The sequence below is a fragment of the Amblyomma americanum genome, chromosome 5 (genome assembly GCF_052857255.1).
Source record: "Amblyomma americanum isolate KBUSLIRL-KWMA chromosome 5, ASM5285725v1, whole genome shotgun sequence".
In the NCBI taxonomy this organism is placed as follows: domain Eukaryota; kingdom Metazoa; phylum Arthropoda; class Arachnida; order Ixodida; family Ixodidae; genus Amblyomma; species Amblyomma americanum.
Window position 1 is genome coordinate 137,942,294 of NC_135501.1, and position 18,974 is coordinate 137,961,267.

Consider the following 18,974-nt stretch of genomic DNA (forward strand, 5'->3'; position numbering starts at 1 on the left):
ACAAAGACAAGTGAGCTTAGTAGCCATTCATTGTTAAAGTCAAGAAAGTTGTTTTTGCGCAAACCAGTTCTGGCTTCCATGTATTTTGAGGGGCTCGGCTATACACAGCGCTGTGTTTCGTCACGTGTTTCTTCATCATTTTATGCGTGTCTTCAACCACGTCTACGTTTCATAGTTCTGAAGCTTGCTTCGTGCTAGAAACAGTAGGCGCGTTAATTTTTTTTTTCATTTCGAAATGAGAAACAAAAATTAACTCACGCAAGCACAATCTATAGGACTTAATGCATGCGTTCTGAATGCAGTTCATGTGTCTAGATTAGCATATCTTTTAGGCAATGGCGCAGTCACAACTACGCAGCTTCGTATAAATCTCGCTATTTTTTCGTTGCTCTTGAATTTACCCAGAACCACATTTTGGTCAGTTGTGCATAGTGACGGAAATATGCTCGGCCATAACAAACAGAACTAGCGGTAATTATCAGCAAAGAGACCAAGAAAAGAAACAAAAACAAATGAGGGAATCTGAAAGTAACGCTGAAAATAGCGCTGTCTTTAACTAAGCAAGCTAGTTATACTTAGTGGCACGGGCAGGGACACTTTGTTTTTCGTCCTTTTTATGGTCCCACAATAATTTTTGTCCTTAACTAAGCGTCGGTGTAAGGGTACGGCACATCGCGCTTCTTCGAACTCGTTGTAAGCAATTATGCACTATAGCTCCTTCAAATAGCATCAGTGAAGATTGTACTCACGCTGTGAAGATTGTTCAAAGGCTGGCTTCAGTCATTGAACTGCACTACAGCAGACGACGCGGTAAATGCCGGTCCAGCTAGCAGACGACGTGGAGAAATTGGACGACAGGAACCACAGCAGACGACGCGGTAAATGCCGGTTCAGCTAGTAGACGACGTGGAGAAATCAGACGACAGGAACCACAGCAGACGACGCGGTAAATGCCTGTCCAGCTAGCAGACGACGTGCAGAAATTAGACGACAAGGAACGACAGCAGACGACGCCGACAAAGCAGGCGAAAGACGATATAGCAGACGATCGGCACCCAGAAAGCGGGTGAAAGCGCCTATAGCAGACGACGGACGAAAACGAAGCAGTCTTGCACGCATACTCCTGTCGCGGTTGCCTTCCAAGACGGCGACGTTTCGCAAAACGGAGAGAGGCGCTTCGGGGCGTGTGGCTGAGCCTGCAGGCATGGCTTCGCACCGCTGGTTTAGCGCGACATTGAACGCCGAGAAGCAGCGACGGCAGCCGAGGGGAAAAAACGCGGTGAGCTCCGGTGAGCACAACCTGCCCTCCGAGGTGTACTTGAAATATGCGCGAGGCTATAATACGCGAACGGCCGCAGGTGTGTACGCTTCGGCCGTACAACTTGAAAGAGAGGGAGTGAGGCGGAAAGAGACGAGTGAAAGAGGAACCGCGTAGATTGCATCTCAAAGAGTATTTCTCTTCTTTTCTCTGTTTTCTGCTCTCTTCGTTCGTTTCGCACCATTCCCCCCCTCCCCCCCCCCCCCCTTTTTTTTTTTGGGATTACAGAGCTCTTAAGAAAAAAATACGAAATGATGAAAACAGAGGGCAGAGGAGAGAGAGAGAGCGGCGTAAGCAGTGACGTATTCGAGATCCACGGAAGGGGGGACTGCGAATACACCGTCTCCCAACCCAAAGACTGCGCTGTAGCAGATCGACGTTATCGGTCACACATTGCCAAGTGGCTAAGCGATTCGGATCACCCCCCCTTCCCTTACTTCTCTCTTTTGTTTCTTTCTTCCTCCTTTCCACAGTCTCTTTCTTTTTTCTCTCGTAGAGTTTCTCGAGCCGAGAGCCAGGAGATCCAATAAGCGTGCGAAGGTTGCGCAAAAGAGGCAGGCAGACGATCAGAAGAATTACTCTCGAACGCCGCCTGATACAAACTGGTGACGCACATGAGCAAGAAGTTTGCTGAGCTGTACTCCCGTATTAACAGATTGTAGAAATGCTCGAAGCGGAGCAATTTTACGAACAGTGGAGGGACAAAGCCGTTGTTCTTCATCAATTAGCTTCGATGTATGCGGACACACGCCGTGAACTCGAATGGCCACGCAGTCAGGACGCCTGATACGCGGCAGAAATATATATATATATATATATATATATATATACTTATATATATATAATATATATATATATATATCATATATATATATAAATATATATATATATATATATATATATATATATATATATATATATATATATATATATATATACTATATATATAGTCGGAGACAACCAAGGAGGTTCATACTAAGTTCTATATAACCTTGGATACAACTTCAGTCTGCAGTGACCGCCGCACAGAATCGTTCCGCGAAAAAAAACTAGTCCTCATTAAAAGCTTTTCATGTTACCTAAACGAGAAGCTAACCCCCCAGACGAAATTTTTATTAGAAGCTCAAGAACTTAGATGCCTCTCATTTGTTTGATGTAGTCCAACATCAAAAAGCTGATTTCGTTACTGTTGTCTACGGTCAGCAGATCGATCTTATTACAGGACGCCTCGGGCCATGGGCCATTGTTACCATCTCCTGTTTTTTTTAACTGCGCAATGCTATCCTCATTTTGTGGACATAATGGTACGTTTATAGCTGACAACTGTAGATATAATTAACAGCACTACCTTTACCTTTCATAAAGCACTCCCTTTCATAAAAGGGGGTCGTTAATACTCCCATACAAGCGTACTCGCGTTTAGAGTGTAGATGAGAGTCCCTGAAGATTGCAGTCAACGCTTACGTGTCTGCATGTCCTTGCATCAAAGGGACTGACAACTGAATTTTAAGCGTCCATATATTTTTTGGCGAAACTGAAGGCACAGTGTCTAAGGTTCTCGATTCCGCAACGGTTTTGTTTTAAACGCTGTGCCAAATTTTGCGGAGAATTCTTCGATCAGTGGACGCGGCCGCTTTTATGTATGGTGATCCCGGACCACGATCAGCGATCGAGATGGTGATTGCACGCCGGATAAAGTGTTGTATCGAAAACTAATATAAATATAACCGGCCAGACAGTAACTAGATGATTTCTGTATAGAGTACCGTCCATTTCAGTTCGCACATCAAAAGCTGTCACGGCGCAGTGACGTACGCTTTGACGGCTGGAAAGTTTTAGTGGGACTGCGGTTATCGCTTCCCCCAAGAAAGGTAACAAATTCTGGCGCGATTTAGTGACAAATGCTGAAAGCACTGTATGTGCGATGCGAAGGTGGCGTTGATTTTGATCGAAGGGCGCACGGCGGGGAGCATACACTAAAATAAAACAGGACGATCGGACATTACTAAAAAAACAAGAAAAAAAACACTGTGCGTTTAACAATCAGTAATATTCTACCAAGATGTGGTAACCTTATGATGATGATTATGGATTTTTATGGCGCAAGGGCAGCTATGGCCAAAGAGCGCCATGTCACAAGGTATTTTTTCTTTTTCTCAAGGCGGGGTCAAAGACCCATTTCTCAAGCATTTCACCCCAGATAAAGCCGAGCACCAGACCAGGGGAAGCTTGCACCCATTGTATTACCGGTGGGTACCTGGCAGCACTTGGGGATCGAACCCCGCACCTCCCGCATGCGAGGCGGATGCTCAAACCACTTCGCCACCGCTGCGGTCACTAACCTTATGGGATTCAGGGAAATAGCAATGTTTCACCGTAAGACGGTACTTTGCTTTCTCTTATGCGAATTTCAACTCAAAATTAAAGTGGCAAATCCACGTTTCTTCGATATTGCGCAGTGCTCGAATCTTGCAATATGAGGCAAGTTGTTTTCATTTCCACCGTTATCTCATGACACGTTTTGTTCAGTTGTCGGTCCCCTTAGTCTCTGCCAGCCTCAACAACTAAAATCAAGTTTTCGTCTTTTAATTTTTTAATTTCCTTTTTAATCCTATTTATTTCCCCAAATTTCTTGTTTCCTTTTCTTTCCTTTTTCCCTTCCTTCAATATTCTCTCTTTCCCGTTGACTTCTTTTTCTTTCTTTCCTATTTTTCTGCGTCGCCCTGATTTCGAGACGTATTACGAATCGATCCTGCAGCCGTCAGCCGCTTCCTCGAGATGTTCGACTGCACAAGCACCGAAAGGCCAATTTTGTAACCCAAGCGAAGCAGGGTTTATGGCAGCAGGGATGAATGTATCCCGAGAATTGGAATCCGTTTCCCGCGTCTGGCGTCCGGTCGACCGCCTGTCGGGTGGAAAAAGAGATTAGTCGCGCGCGTTATGCTAGTCTTCCTTCGCCGCGCCACATATTTCGCGCGAAAGGCGTTGGCGCAATTTCCGCGGGTCCCGGAATAAGGAAGGCGTGCCAGAAAATTGCGGCTCGATGAATGCGAAGTGCCGCTCAGTGTGGCGTTAGCGTGTGAACGGAGGAGAGCTTGCTTCCCCCGATTCATCTACTCATCAATATGCATATTTATACTATATAGGTGCTTTGGATCAAACCGGCAGAATAACGTTGTGTCGAAGTATGTTTTGGCGAAGCGTTTTTATGGCGAAGGATTGTTTGTTTTAACAGGTTTCGTTTCAGTTTGGGATATAAATACAGAATTGCGGACGCGGTTGGCGCGTTTTTCAATTTCTTGGTCGAGACCGCTGCTGCACGCGAATCTTGAGCCTCTTATTCGTTTTCCATGTTTCTACAAATGTGTCCATTTTTTCGCATAATTCTCTCTAAGATAATGTTTCAATTAGGGCGCTATATTTACTGTAACGAATGATTGAATAAATTAAAAATAAAATTTTATTTCTACCCTTGCTTCCGTGCAGTACCATCGTTACAAACGATCTCTATATCAGAGAAATTTTTCTGCGTTCTTGTTGGCGTCGTATGGCATGGTATTCTTCCTTCCTTCCTTCCTTCCTTCCTTTCTTTGTTCCTTTCTTTGTTTCCTTTCTTCCTTCCTTCCTTCCTTCCTTCCTTCCTCGCTTCCTTCCTTCCTTCCTTCCTCGCTTCCTTTCTTCCTTCCTTCCTTCCTCGCTTCCTCGCTTCCTTCCTTCCTTCCTCTCTTCCTCGCTTCCTTCCTTCCTTCCTCGCTTCCTTCCTTCCTTCCTTCCTTCCTCGCTTCCTTCCTTCCTCGCTTCCTCGCTTCCTTCCTTCCTTCCTTCCTCGCTTCCTCGCTTCCTTCCTTCCTCGCTTCCTTCCTTCCTTCCGTCCTTTCCTTCCTTCCTTTCTTCCTCGCTTCCTTCCTTCCTTCCTCGCTTCCTTCCTTCCTTCCTTCCTTCCTTCCTCGCTTCCTCGCTTCCTTCCTCGCTTCCTCGCTTCCTTCCTTCCTTCCTCTCTTCCTCGCTTCCTTCCTTCCTTCCTCGCTTCCTTCCTTCCTCGCTCTTCCTCGCTTCCTTCCTTCCTTCCTCGCTTCCTCGCTTCCTTCCTTCCTCGCTTCCTTCCTTCCTTCCGTCCTTTCCTTCCTTCCTTTCTTCCTCGCTTCCTTCCTTCCTTCCTTCCTCGCTTCCTTCCTTCCTTCCTCGCTTCCTCGCTTCCTTCCTTCCTTCCTCTCTTCCTCGCTTCCTTCCTTCCTCGCTTCCTCGCTTCCTTCCTTCCTCGCTTCCTTCCTTCCTTCCTCGCTTCCTTCCTTCCTTCCTCGCTTCCTCGCTTCCTTCCTTCCTCGCTTCCTTCCTTCCTTCCTCGCTTCCTCGCTTCCTTCCTTCCTTCCTTCCTTCCTTCCTTCCTCGCTTCCTTCCTTCCTTCCTTCCTTCCTCGCTTCCTTCCTATCCTCGCTTCCTTCCTTCCTCGCTTCCTCACCTCCTCCTTCCTTCCTCCCTTCCTTCCGCGCTTCCTTCCTTCCCTTCCGTCCTTTCCTTCCTTCCTTCCTTCCTTCCTTCCTCGCTTCCTCGCTTCTTCCTTCCTTCCTTCCTCGCTTCCTCGCTTCCTTCCTTCCTTCCTCGCTTCCTCGCTTCCTTCCTTCCTTCTTTCCTCGCTTCCTTCCTTCCTCGCTTCCTCGTTTCCTTCCTTCCTTCCTCGCTTCCTCGCTTCCTTCCTTCCTCGCTTCCTCGCTTCCTTCCTTCCTTCCTTCCTTCCTTCCTCGCTTCCTCGCTTCCTTCCTTCCTCGCTTCCTCGCTTCCTTCCTTCCTTCCTTCCTTCCTCGCTTCCTCGCTTCCTTCCTTCCTTCCTCGCTTCCTCGCTTCCTTCCTTCCTTCCTTCCTCGCTTCCTTCCTTCCTCGCTTCCTCGTTTCCTTCCTTCCTTCCTCGCTTCCTCGCTTCCTCGCTTCCTTCCTTCCTCGCTTCCTCGCTTCCTTCCTTCCTTCCTTCCTCGCTTCCTCGCTTCCTTCCTTCCTCGCTTCCTCGCTTCCTTCCTTCCTTCCTTCCTTCCTCGCTTCCTCGCTTCCTTCCTTCCTTCCTCGCTTCCTCGCTTCCTTCCTTCCTTCTTTCCTCGCTTCCTTCCTTCCTCGCTTCCTCGTTTCCTTCCTTCCTTCCTCGCTTCCTCGCTTCCTTCCTTCCTCGCTTCCTCGCTTCCTTCCTTCCTCGCTTCCTTCCTTCCTTCCTCGCTTCCTTCCTTCCTCGCTTGCTCGCTTCCTTCCTCGCTTCCTTCCTTCCTCGCTTCCTTCCTTCCTCGCTTCCTTCCTTCCTTCCTTCCTCGCTTCCTTCCTTCTGCGCTTCCTTCCTTCCTTCCGTCCTTTCCTTCCTTCGTTCCTTCCTCGCTTCCTTCCTTCCTTCCTCGCTTCCTCGCTTCCTTCCTTCCTTCCTTCCTCGCTTCCTCGCTTCCTTCCTTCCTCGCTTCCTCGCTTCCTTCCTTCCTCGCTTCCTTCCTTCCTCGCTTCCTCGCTTCCTTCCTTCCTCGCTTCCTTCCTTCCTTCCTTCCTCGCTTCCTTCCTTCCTCGCTTCCTCGCTTCCTTCCTTCTTTCCTTCCTTCCTTCCTCGCTTCCTCGCTTCCTTCCTCGCTTCCTCGCTTCCTTCCTCGCTTCCTCGCTTCCTTCCTTCCTCGCTTCCTTCCTTCCTCGCTTCCTCGCTTCCTTCCTTCCTTCCTTCCTTCCTTCCTCGCTTCCTTCCTTCCTCGCTTCCTTCCTTCCTTCCGTCCTTTCTTTCCTTCCTTCCTTCCTTCCTCGCTTCCTTCCTTCCTTCCTCGCTTCCTTCCTTCCTTCCTTCCTTCCTTCCTCGCTTCCTTCCTTCCTTCCTTCCTTCCTCGCTTCCTCGCTTCCTTCCTTCCTTCCTCGCTTCCTCGCTTACTTCCTTCCTTCCTTCCTCCCTCGTTTCTTTCCTTTCTTTCTTTCCTTCCTTTCTGTCTTTCTTTCTTTCTTTTCTTTTCTTTTCTTCTATTGGGCTTTGGCATCCAATGCTGTCACAACCGCAGCAGAGTAACAAGAGCAAGGATGCACAACAGCAAGGCAGCATATACGTAACACATAAAAGAATGGTCTCAGACCTTTTTAATGCGAAATCATTATGTGGTAATGTCGTGCGGCGAAAAGTGTCCGAAAATTTTGTCCGCACGATGATCTCGTTCTGTGGAGAAAAGTAGTAGTAGTAGTTAGTGTTTATTGATAAAATATAATAAAAATGTAAGTTAAAAGAGGTTTGCTAACCCCGGCATCTGCCATCACTATGGCGGCGGCACCTGAGCTGGGGCATCGGAAATAAAGGAAAGCAGGCAGTATGAAGAAGAGAAATGAGAGTTGAGGGGACAACAAGAAAGGACATAGGGAGTGGTCATATATACACTATTTACAAAGGGTAGCAATAAAGCTGTTCAGGTTGTGCGCGTGTACAGTCAATGAGAAAAATAAAATAAAAACAAAAACACACGCGCACAACACTTTGCACGCAAAAGCTGGGGTGGGGCGCCCAGCTGTTAATCGTCCAAGGTAGTGCACTGGAGATAAATGTGCAAAAGTTTGATTTTGTTAAGTATTATGTGACTAGACCTTAAAATGGGAAAGGTTTGGTGGATGAATTCTGAATAGTAAATTAAATAAATTGAATTAATGAAAACGGATGCCGTGTTGGAAGTAGGTTTTGTGTGACTGATTCGATGAAAAAACGATGTAAATGCTTAAGAAGGCTTACTTAGTATAAAAAATAAACAATTGATATATAAACATAACAAATAAAAATATAAAAGAACAGAAAATAAGAACAGGACAAAATTTAAAAGAATACAAATTAAGAAAATGAGAAATGTAGGGAGAAAGAGAGGACAGGCAAAGGCTCTTGCATTTCCGCTCTTAAGCAGATTTAAGTGCAATCCTGTAATTTTTTCTTGCACACAACTGAGTCCGCGGCATGGTTACTAAACTGCTCTATTTCGACGCTCCAAGACGCTGTGTAGGTGCTGCTCTCTCAACCTAGGGACACTCCCAACTCGAGAGTACCTTGTGACTTCCGCGACGCTCGGGTAAGTGTGGAGAGACTAAAAAGGGCGTTTGCAGCTTTTTGGATGCAGGCTGACTCAGTGATCACGTATGGCGCTGCGAGCGTAGGGGCGTGGGTGCACGGGGACGATGTAAAAACGACCTGAAGAGAAGGCTGGCTCAGGCGAGGAGGTGAATCGGTCTCTTCTTTTTTTCTTTATTGCCGGGCTTTGACTGGGTACAACAAAAACATACAAGGGTAGGAACACAAACTACAAGACTGACAAGGCCTGCCCTCTGGGGGTTCGAGGCCATCTTTTTGTAGGTGAATCAGTCTCTTGTGCCGCGCTTGCATTGCGAAGACGGTGGGTGGGGAAGGGAGGGGAGAGGTGGTTCGAACAGTGCATGTATACTTGCGTCCAATGCGCCAACGGGAGCACGCACTGGTCTCTACGTCACAGTGGCGTCATATCTTGAAACGGATTGCGCTAAAGAGTTTGAATGCGAGCGTATATAAACGCCGGACACGCCGGCGCGCCAGAAGTTTGCCGAGGTACGCGATTTACTCAGTGTGACATAAACAGTACCTAACTAAAAATGGGTTTTACTTAATTTATCGCCACATTTGCTAAGCTACCTTCGTATTTATAGCAGAGATTTGGCGCCACATCTCGCTCCAACATGAACAAAACGCCCGCAAGTGATTAAAAAAGAAAGTGACGGACTTCTCACCCTTTGATAAGTCAGGCATTATATATTGAGACAACTCACAAAATTCACTCCTTAGCCTCTGCGCTTTTAAGTATCATGGTCTAAGCTTCGTCAGACCGTGTCCTTAGCTCCTTTTTGTGAACTATTTCTCCATTTCTCCATGAAAAGACCAGAAACGGGGCTGAGTGTCTGTTCATTGTGCAAGAAACCGCGCCAAGCTGGTTATACAAGAAACATACACAAGGGAACGTTATACAGACGAAGCACATCTCCCTCTTTATCCAGCCTTAGCACACTCTGCTGTTGTGTCTGGAATTCTTGCAAGCGCCACTGCTGTCAGCGTAGAATCCCTCCACGGGCTGCACCGATTGCGTCTATCAAATTAGAATCGCATTTGTCGACAAGATTCTTGAGACATTGCCAGCTTAGCGCGCACTCCAAGTATACTATATCTTCTCGACAGACTTGCTTTTGTGCACAAAAGTATAAAATATTTGTAAATTTTTGTAATAAATTTGTAAATTTGTGCATAAAATTTACAAATTTTTTTCGTACTTTTGTTCATAGCAAAACAAGTCTGTCGAGCAGACATAGTATTTGGAGAATTTTGGAGCTTAACGTACCGAAAAGAAAAATGTAAGATATCGGTTATCAGGAAATAAAAGGCGCGGTAGCTTTCTCATTTCCCGATGGACACCTCAACCGCGCCGTGGGGAGCGGGAAGGTGGGAGTGAAAGATGAAAAAGAGGAAGGGGTGCCGTAGTGGAAAGCTCCGGAATAATTTCGACCGCCCGGGGGTCTTTAACGTGCACTGACATCGCACAGCACACGGGCGCCTTTTGCGCTTCGCCTCCATCGAAATACGGCCACCGCGGCCGGGATCGAACCGGCGTCCAGCAGCCGAGCGACAAAGCCACTTAGCCACCGCGGTGGGCACAAAAATGCAGCAATAAATGCAGGAATAGAAAAAATTATACAGTTTTTCGGCAAACATTGGAACGCAAGGCTCACGGACAGCTTTTGAATTCCAGAAGCTGGTGTTCGTCCTCTTGTCCCATCTCCCGCAGCGCTGTTTTATCAAGTTTCTTAATATATATCGCTCTGGACGTTTACCTTCCCAGACGATTAGTAAATAAAATATAGAAGTGCATGATATAAAATTTCGTGGCCGGTACCTTACTTTCAAGAGATGTTCCATTGATTATGCCTCCCAGAAGAAGCAACGTTTTGGAGTGGTTGCACTGTGTAATGAGATGAAATACATTCAGGCGGAAAACGCAAACATTATCCATTGAAACAGGAAGTCTCAAAAGGAAGCAGTAAACACAGGAGGTATATTTGCCTCCTGTAAAACTATAAGCTAAAGCGCAGTTAGCGCTTTGTGTCGGTGACGACGTCTCCCGATGCGCACCGTAGCTTTGAAAAGTCCGCTATGATCCCACCGCTTTGTCAACGCGTTTATGACGGCATTTACTTTTGAAAATTCAACATCTCGCTAGTATATTTACAATGTGGCGGATATGACGTGTTAGTGCTGATGAAAAATGACAGCAGCACAATAAAAAAAAAAGAGACAACGGACCAAGACGAAGAGTTGGCCTATTTGCGCTTGCATGATCGATTACCTTGCTTCGGATCACATATAAATTGGCCAAATGATCATAATAAGAGTTGGAAGTTTAACGCTCGTCACTGTCTAGTCTTGGTTCGTCCTTGGTGCGTCCTGCCGCAGTTTTTTATAAGAACTTGTACGCGTGAACTGTTAATGTCAGTTTAGTGGACGACTACGGCTTCATGAGTGCCGGCGAGAAAACTACGCAGTGTGTCATTTCTCTCGTGCGGTAACAACCAAAGGAAGATGTGGGGGTGGGGTGGGGGGGTGCAGTCATTATGAGGAATGTAACAGGTCTCTGAAGAGACAAGACGCAATAGAATGATACCACTGGAAAGAACAATGAAGAATCTTTTGACCCTCTTGCTAAGCTGTAACAATTGCCTCCGTGTCAGCGGTCGCGAAGTCTATCGTGCTCACGTGAGACGAACGACTTAATCTAAGCACTTAATCTTCGATTCAGCCGCTCGCAGGCTCTTCAGGCGCCGTATCATATGGAGCTCAAGCATGCCTGTGTGATAGAGATTAGGAGCAGAGTTCGTTCATTATCCGTGCACTTAGACACACACGCACGGCCACGCTCTAACACATACCAACGCGCACACACACAGGCACGCAGAGGCAGATGTCTGGTTTGGCCAGCTTCACTGCAGCTTGCGAGTGCGCATTTATCCTATCTATGCACGCTGAAAACTCGTGTTCTCAACCTCGCACTGGTGTTACACTTGTTGCTTTTGTAATTTCCCGGTGTCTGTGCTGAATGGCAGCACTTCAGACGGCCGTTCAATCAGTCGATGACCGATTGCTGTATGCCCTAATCGCAGACGTGTATTTTGATACAATTCTTCAAGGGAGTCATTATTTTGCACCTCTATCAGTGGCCGCTAACGGTTCTGACATTGGCGCTGATTACGAGCAGTGTCACTCGCCGGCTCCGATAATGACCTTTTAGCTATCGAAGTGTGAAGGAGTGAACGAGGAGATAATAATTTGCCCGCATTGTGCTAGCTAATGTGCAAAAGTTCAAAAGCCAGCATCGGGATTTGTTAGCTGCGCTAAAATTTGAGTAACCGGCATGCAAAGAATTCGCGACAATGGGTATTGGTTCTGTTTTTGCAGCTAGTCCGAGCATGAAAGACCAACTCGAAGGCCCAGGGACAGTAGGCAATTTTAGTGCCTTAGCGCTTATTGTGGTCTTCCATCTCATTTAGCCGTGGTGTGAGTTGTTTTCATTTGTAATAAGCTACGCACATATCCAACCGAAAACTTTAATTTGAAACCCAACGTCTCGAAGCCGGCTCGACTCCTTCATCAGGGGTGACTGGGGCAGTAGCTGGGGTGTTTAAGTATGGCGGGGAGGAGGAGGTCAAATCTGTCAAAATGTGCAGTTTAGGTTGTTTGCATGTTTGTTTGTTTCTTTGTCTGAAGTCTGTTTTGTGGCCGGCTGCCCACCTGACCACCGGGTTATGGATATCTGGGTTTGTATATATATGCATCTGGCATATATTCCCACTTGGCACTGCGCAACGGGTAGTGGGAAAACTGTTCACCCAGGCAGGTGGCAGCTCAGTTAGCGATTGGTTGCACGAGATTGCTCGGGAAGAGGGAACCTGGGCCGCTCAAGTCCCACCACTGGCAGCACCTGCCACCCCAGGTTAGTGGCGCATCGCTTAACCGCTGCACCACTGCGCCAGGAAGGATACGAGGACTCCCAGCGATCTACAAATATGAAGTCGAGAACACCAATTTCCGCACGTATGCGCATTAAGCCAGTTCAGCTATCCGAAAAACTTCCACCCGTGAACAATGGATTCGTACCTCTGAACAGAAGTGAAAACCGATGTCCTAGCGCGCCTAATTCGCATTTGGCCTAACTACGCAAATTGTTCGTAATTTTTTTGATCCAAGCATAGCTTTTCACAAACTGAGGGACGAGAAGCTGTTGAACGTTGCAGATTGACGTTGCACATTTGCAGCCTCCTCTTTTTTTTTTTTCCACAGAACTTCCTCTCAGTGACGCCAAGCGTTTGGTCGGATGGGTATTGACAACATATTGGCATGAAACTGTGTAATCAGCCTCCATGTAGTATTAATTACAAATTGTGTGAACGGTGTGTAGAGAATTCGCGACACTGGTTGTTAAAGTATTAAAGGCAAGGACCGCCAGCGCTGAGGGTGCATTAGAATGGAAGGGGGAAGTAGCTATAAGGATAACGGCCGGGAGACATTCGTCGTCACACCAAGCGAACAGCACAGTGCCGCTGTACGCACATACGTCTTCAAAACAAGACTCCTCTGCACCCTTCATGAAGTATGCTTCAAAATGCGACCCACCTGTCCCCGTTCGACGGAAATCATTACGCAGCATGTTAAGCTGCACGTCCCGATACAGTCCCTGACTCTGGGACCTCCTTCTGTGCACTGCTTTTTTGTGACCAGTTATGAATAAATCCGAATTCATTGGAAGCTCTGAAGTTGTTTGCGGCAGTAGACAAATTGAAGCCCATGTATTCAATAGGATCGATGAAATTCCTTAATTTATTATCAGAGATTGTTGTGAAGTGCTTTCTCCTACTTTAGCCCACATCTTCGATTAACCTTTGAATGCTGGTGTTTTTACTGCTCATAGATGTAAGTCATAATCTTACCACTCTTCAAAAACTGGTGACGCAGTGTAATTATCGCCCAGCATCCTTACTTTGTGGTTTAGTGAAAGTTTTTGAACCGATAGTGCATGAGTGCTTGTTTTCATTCACCTTGAAACATGTGACGCCACACCAGCGTGGGTTTATTAAAGGTCCTTCAGTGGACACTGACCGGGTCGATTGCACCTATTTTTCACATTTCCAAGGCATTTAACAGGGTTGATCACAGTTCTTTGTTGGAGAAATTTGAACATTGCGGCCTTTGTCCCCTGCATAGTAAATGGTTCTGTACCTATTTGGCGTCATTAAGAAATTATGTGCGTGCTGAAAGTATTCTTTCCAGCCATCTGTTCCCCTATTCGTTGTTCCTGAAGAAACAGTCTAGTGTCCCTGTTTACTTTTGTTTATTAATGATTCAGTACAATGCTCTTAAGTTCCGTAACATGCTACTGCCTGCGGATGACATTAATCTTTTTTTTTCTCGCGTTATCAAAGGAAAGGACTCTACGGACCTACAAGCTTATATATACAGTGTTGCGAAATGGTGCACTTGTAACCGCTATGTTTGAACCAACAAACTACAAAAATTGTCTTTCACACACCAGAAAGCGAGAACTCTCACATTATAGCTATTAGTTGGAAAATATAAAACTTGTCCTAATCATCACCATCAGGATCATCCTCATCATCATACCGACGACCTCGGGTGCACTTGTCGATGGCGAGCTCACTTTCAAACATCATGATTGCGGCTATTTGTAGCAGTGGTTTTAATTTTTTAAGGTACTGCGGTAACTTTAAAGGCCTTTTCAAAATCCCTTTTTTGTTGCCTTTTTTGTGATCTTGTTAGACAGCGACTGCAATTTTCTTCCGTTACGTGGATCCAGTTATCGAGTTACGATGACAGAAACATTGCGGTAGCACAGAAATGTTCATTCAGGATAATATATACCCGGTATTTTGGACCCGGGCGTTATTTTTGCTGTTTTGTCCCCTTTGTACTTCGTCAAAGCAATACCACTGGAAATATTAAGTGCCCGCAGATGGTCGGGACGCTGCTTTTCTGTATAAAATTGTCTACGGTAAGATTAATGTACCTGATCTTGTAAACAGCTTGTACTTGCTTGCTCAGAGCAAATTTACACGCCACTGTGACGTAATTTCTCCAGACAAGCGTCTCAAAGGCTCGTACACGCACAGGATGCAAGTATTAGCTAGTGACTGATTAGAAGATAAGAGAGCTGACTTGTTTTCGCCTCCGTTTATCTTTGACACGTGTCTGGCAGTGCTGAAAAAAATTATTGTTTTCTCACTGCAGTATTTTATGTAATGTATTTGTCATGACAACTTCGTTCACCAATGTCATGTCTCTGCGGTGTTTTGAGGCACTGACACAGTGAACGAATTCTCACTGCAATTTCCCCCTTCATTTCTCCACTGTCGTTCTATTCGTTCAAAGCTCTCACTTCCTGTTCATAAGTTGCTTATGGCACACGCCCGTCTTCTAAATACTCTTAGAGACATTTGGCATAGCGCGCACCACCCGCCACCGCAGACGGTGCCGACGTGGCGGATGTGCCCGCAGCTAGGCGACACCTGGCGCCATCTGGTGCCCTCAGTGCGATCTGCGCATGCGCGGTGGAGGTACGCGGAATGAAAAGTGTCTCTGTTGCCCAGCAGGTTAACATACGAGTTTTTTGTTCTTGTCAGTTGCGAAACTCCCATTCGAAACCTAGCTTTTCCACGTGGGGCATTTAGTGGCGGCTAGCCGACGGCGGTGCTGCCTGTCGACTAGTTGAGCAACCAACTATTGAGGGCACTCTGCAACTTTTGAGTTTGATTGAACTCCACAGGTGGCGTGACAGTTTTGCTAACCTCCTAAGCTAAAGTAAGTACTTATACAAAAAAAAGCGTTGACTCACAATGGCAGAAACGTAAAAAGTAAGTATGCATAACAGAAGGACGGAGAAAGAAAACATTAAACGACAGGCAAAAAACGCGGAAGGTAAAAACTGGATCGATTCAACTGAAAAAAAGCATAGCGTACAACTATATCGAAATTGGAAAAGGCAGATCAGGAAGAAAGCGTTCTATGATAACTCAATATGCCTGGCAGTGCCCTACTCTTTGAAGCTAGATCAGGGGGTCTTAGAATGTGCAGCAACAAAAGAAATTTAACGAAGAAGATGACACGTGTGCTGTGTGTGGTAAATCTGTAGAGACAATAGAACACCTCTTACTCAAATGTGATGGTAACCATTCTGATGTCGATGCAGGCAAACTCTCTTCCTGAGGCCCTAGTGTTTAGAGATAACAATGGTCATGTAAATAAACCTCCGGTGGAAGTTGGCAGAAAGCGATTGGAAGATTAGTGGCTCAAACTCAGAGAGGTGACGTAAGGTCAAAATTGTACGAATGAAAACGTATTAAACTAGTTAAATAAAAATGAAGAAAAAACCAAACATGCCGGCAACTGCCATCATCCCGTTTGAAAGGGGACTCTCCAATATTCAACAAATCTATCCATCAATCCCCCGAGTTTCGTCCCTGGGCGAAATGCTGACACGCGGGTAACAGGTTGTTTTCCGGAAAAAGAGCTCTGGTGAACGAAGCAGTTTCCGTTTCGACATATCAGCCGTGGTGGGGCCACTGTGGCGCTGCTTAAATTCGCTTCAACGCGGTAGTTCAAGACCTTCTCCCACGGCGCTTCTTCTCAACAGCTCGCTCGCTGTGCTGATGTCAGACGCGGAAGAGAACCGTATATTTATACTATTACTAATCGACCATGTCGATGCTCCCACGTGCGGCTTCGCTTTTTTTGCTAGGTTGTAGGAAGACAAACAAACGGAGAGGTTTTTCGCCGATGGAGACATTTTCCCTTGCTTCGTTTCCAACGAGGGGAGCAGTGCGAAGAGCGACGCCACGCGGTTTCGCTCCGCCGGACGTCGGCGCTGATCGCGAGAACGCATCGAACAAATCGCGGTCAAGGGCGCGTCACCCCTACTATCCGGCACATCAAAAGGAAGCCCAACTCTTTCGCGCCTCGTCGAGTTGGCCAAACCCTGTGGAGGCTGCCTGCGTGCGCAAAGAACAAAAAGAAGTAACGTGGAGAGCCATTTGCACTTTTTCTTTCTTTCTATCGTTGGCCTGGAAATTGCGCGAATTGCTCCATCGAGCGTCGTGCGTGGTTGCCCACTTTGTTCTCGTGTTCTGGCTTCATTGGGCGCTGGTACAGCTGCGGTTAATTTTTTTTCTTCTTCGCGTAATTAACTTAGAGCAAGCAAGTTGTTGTGACGTCCGTTTGGGGTGTTGACAGTGTCGTGTCTGAGCTCAGGGGTACTGCTTGCAACGTTTAGCTTCCCCTGCCTGGTTTATTTTCCGCACTGCATTAGTGAATCTTTTTTCTCCTTTCATTTTGTATGCTTTCTTGCTTTTCGCTTACAAAATCTTCCATTTCAGCCTTGTTCCTTCTATTTTCCACTATTGTTACTTACTATTCTATACTTGTATGTATTTGAGCTCTTTTGTCGATCGTAAGCGCCAACTACTGTCGGCAGTTTCATGTTGCTTTCATAAGTGGTACTTTCTATATCAACTGTATCGCTTTATCTTTGCGTTTTTTGTTTCCCCATTCTTTTTATTGTTTTTTTGTCTGGTTTGCACATATGCAAATTCCCACTCGGCTACGGACTCCTAGTTTCGGAATTGGCAGTGCTGCAAATACAAACCAAACAAATACATTGATGAGCAGAACGCCTTAGATAAAGTTTCACGCAGTAATGAACTTCTCAAATTGCTTTATGCAATAAGTAATAAACTACTGGGTTGCATCACGACTTTCTTGAGAGACCGATATCATTTCTTTACATTAAACGCTTCTGATATCGCACCTGTTGATTCTACCGTTCCACAGGCCGACCATTCTGAGTCCCCTTTTGTTCTTGCTATTCTCTGACAGTTCTGGCAATATTGTTGCGTGATGGGATGATGATGATGATGAATTTTTTATGGCGCAAGGGCATCTATGGCCAAAGAGCGCCACGGCACAAGTATTTTTTGTCTCTTCAAGGTAGGGTCAGAGACATCATTTCCCAAGCATTTCAACCGGGACAAGCCGAGCACCAGACAAGGGGAAAGCTTGTACCCATTGGATCACATTTGGGTACCCGACGGCACTGGGGATCGAACCCCGCACCTCCCGCATGCGGGCGGATGTTCAAGTGACTATAGGCCACCGCTGCGGTGCTTGGCAAGCCGATGAATGAGATGAGATGACAGATGGTTACAAGATGATTTAATGGCGGACGGCCTGGCGCGATCACTCCTGCCCCACGGCCCACCGCGCAATTCGTCGTCTTCTAGTCCGCCATAATATTTCTGTCCTTATAAAATTGTATGCAGACGGCCATATGTCCTACAACACTATTATTGCCATTCAGGACGAAATTAGATAAAATAACGAGTTCTTAAAGGCAATAGCACGGTGCCGCATGTGGCAGAAGACAGTGTTCATGAGAATAACCCACAAGAACCTATTGTTTATGTATTGTGCTAACGACATTGCTCTTTCAGAAGTAATAGATTGTGGAATAGCTCGGTCTCAGGATCACAAATAATTTATCATGGACAAAACACATCAATTACTGTCACAGCTAGCGCCCTTCGTAAACTGTTTTTTCTTCGACGGTCATTAAATCTGCTGCATCAGCTGTACGATCTCTCGCACAGAACACCATAAATTGTACAGCACTTGAATATGCCGTAATAATAAGCGACCTGTCCACCGCAGCTAATATCAACAAATTGTAATGCGTCTAACGAAAACAGCAATATGCATTTGCGACAAATATGGTCGTCTTTATTTTAAAAAACTTCTTCGACAAAGTGGCTTTTCTTCAGTTAGCGATACAAATCTCGCGTACAAAAATTTTTTGTTACAGTTATTGAGAGGACAGTGGCATAATTAACACATCTGGTATTTTCAATTTCTCGTCAGGCTGTAAGCAAGTCGACATCATAGAACAATAATGCCGCTAACGTCAGGAAATAGGCTGATTGTTTTAATACTCACATTTTCCACAAACTATATCTGAACCGAATAGCCTTTCTAACGGCGCTGTTACACAGAAGTCATTAACATCATTTGAAGAGCACCTCAATAACTTTGTTCGGACTGCTTTGCCTTTATGTGTGTGCGTTTCTGTACACGAAATCCGCCCTGCTATGGCCTTGAGGAAGACCGCAGTATAAATGGATAAATATACAATACACCCTTCCTTTCTGATTTACTGCGGAGCATGCGACATGTTATAAGTACATCGAAGTCAAGAAAACTTCAAATATCAATTGCTGCTGTTGGCGACTGCATGTTAGCCAGCTTGCAGGAACAGTTTTTCTTCTCTGGCGCGAAAATTACATCCAAAAGAAAAACAGATAAAAAAGCTCATTGAAAGAGTTGAAGCAACTGGGCTAATAAGAAAAAGAAAATTTCCGTAGTAGGTATTTTCAGGCGTTTTTTACTTTTTCTAGACCGACACTGCAGCACTGCATGCCAAAGCTGCTTTTCAGCGGTTTATATGCTTTTACCAAAGCCATACGTGCGCAAGAAGTGCTCTTTATTTTGATGGACAATCCGGGAACCGCGAGATACTGCTAACACGTGAGCCATTTCGCCTTATTTCTAGGG

General features: G+C 45.9%; 1 protein-coding gene across 4 annotated transcripts in view; it reads right to left on the bottom strand.

Annotated features, from left to right (window-relative positions):
- The window catches only part of LOC144132767 (sperm-specific sodium:proton exchanger-like), a 289,947-nt gene that overhangs the window by 63,554 nt on the left and 207,419 nt on the right, over positions 1 to 18,974 (bottom strand). Inside the window, exon 1 of one of the 4 annotated variants that reach the window (XM_077665412.1) lies at positions 750 to 1,329. The exons of the other annotated variants lie outside the window; for them this stretch is intronic. The gene's annotated coding sequence lies outside the window, so the exon portion shown is untranslated. Of the gene's footprint in view, positions 1 to 749; positions 1,330 to 18,974 lie in introns of those variants that run through there. 4 annotated transcript variants of the gene reach the window in all.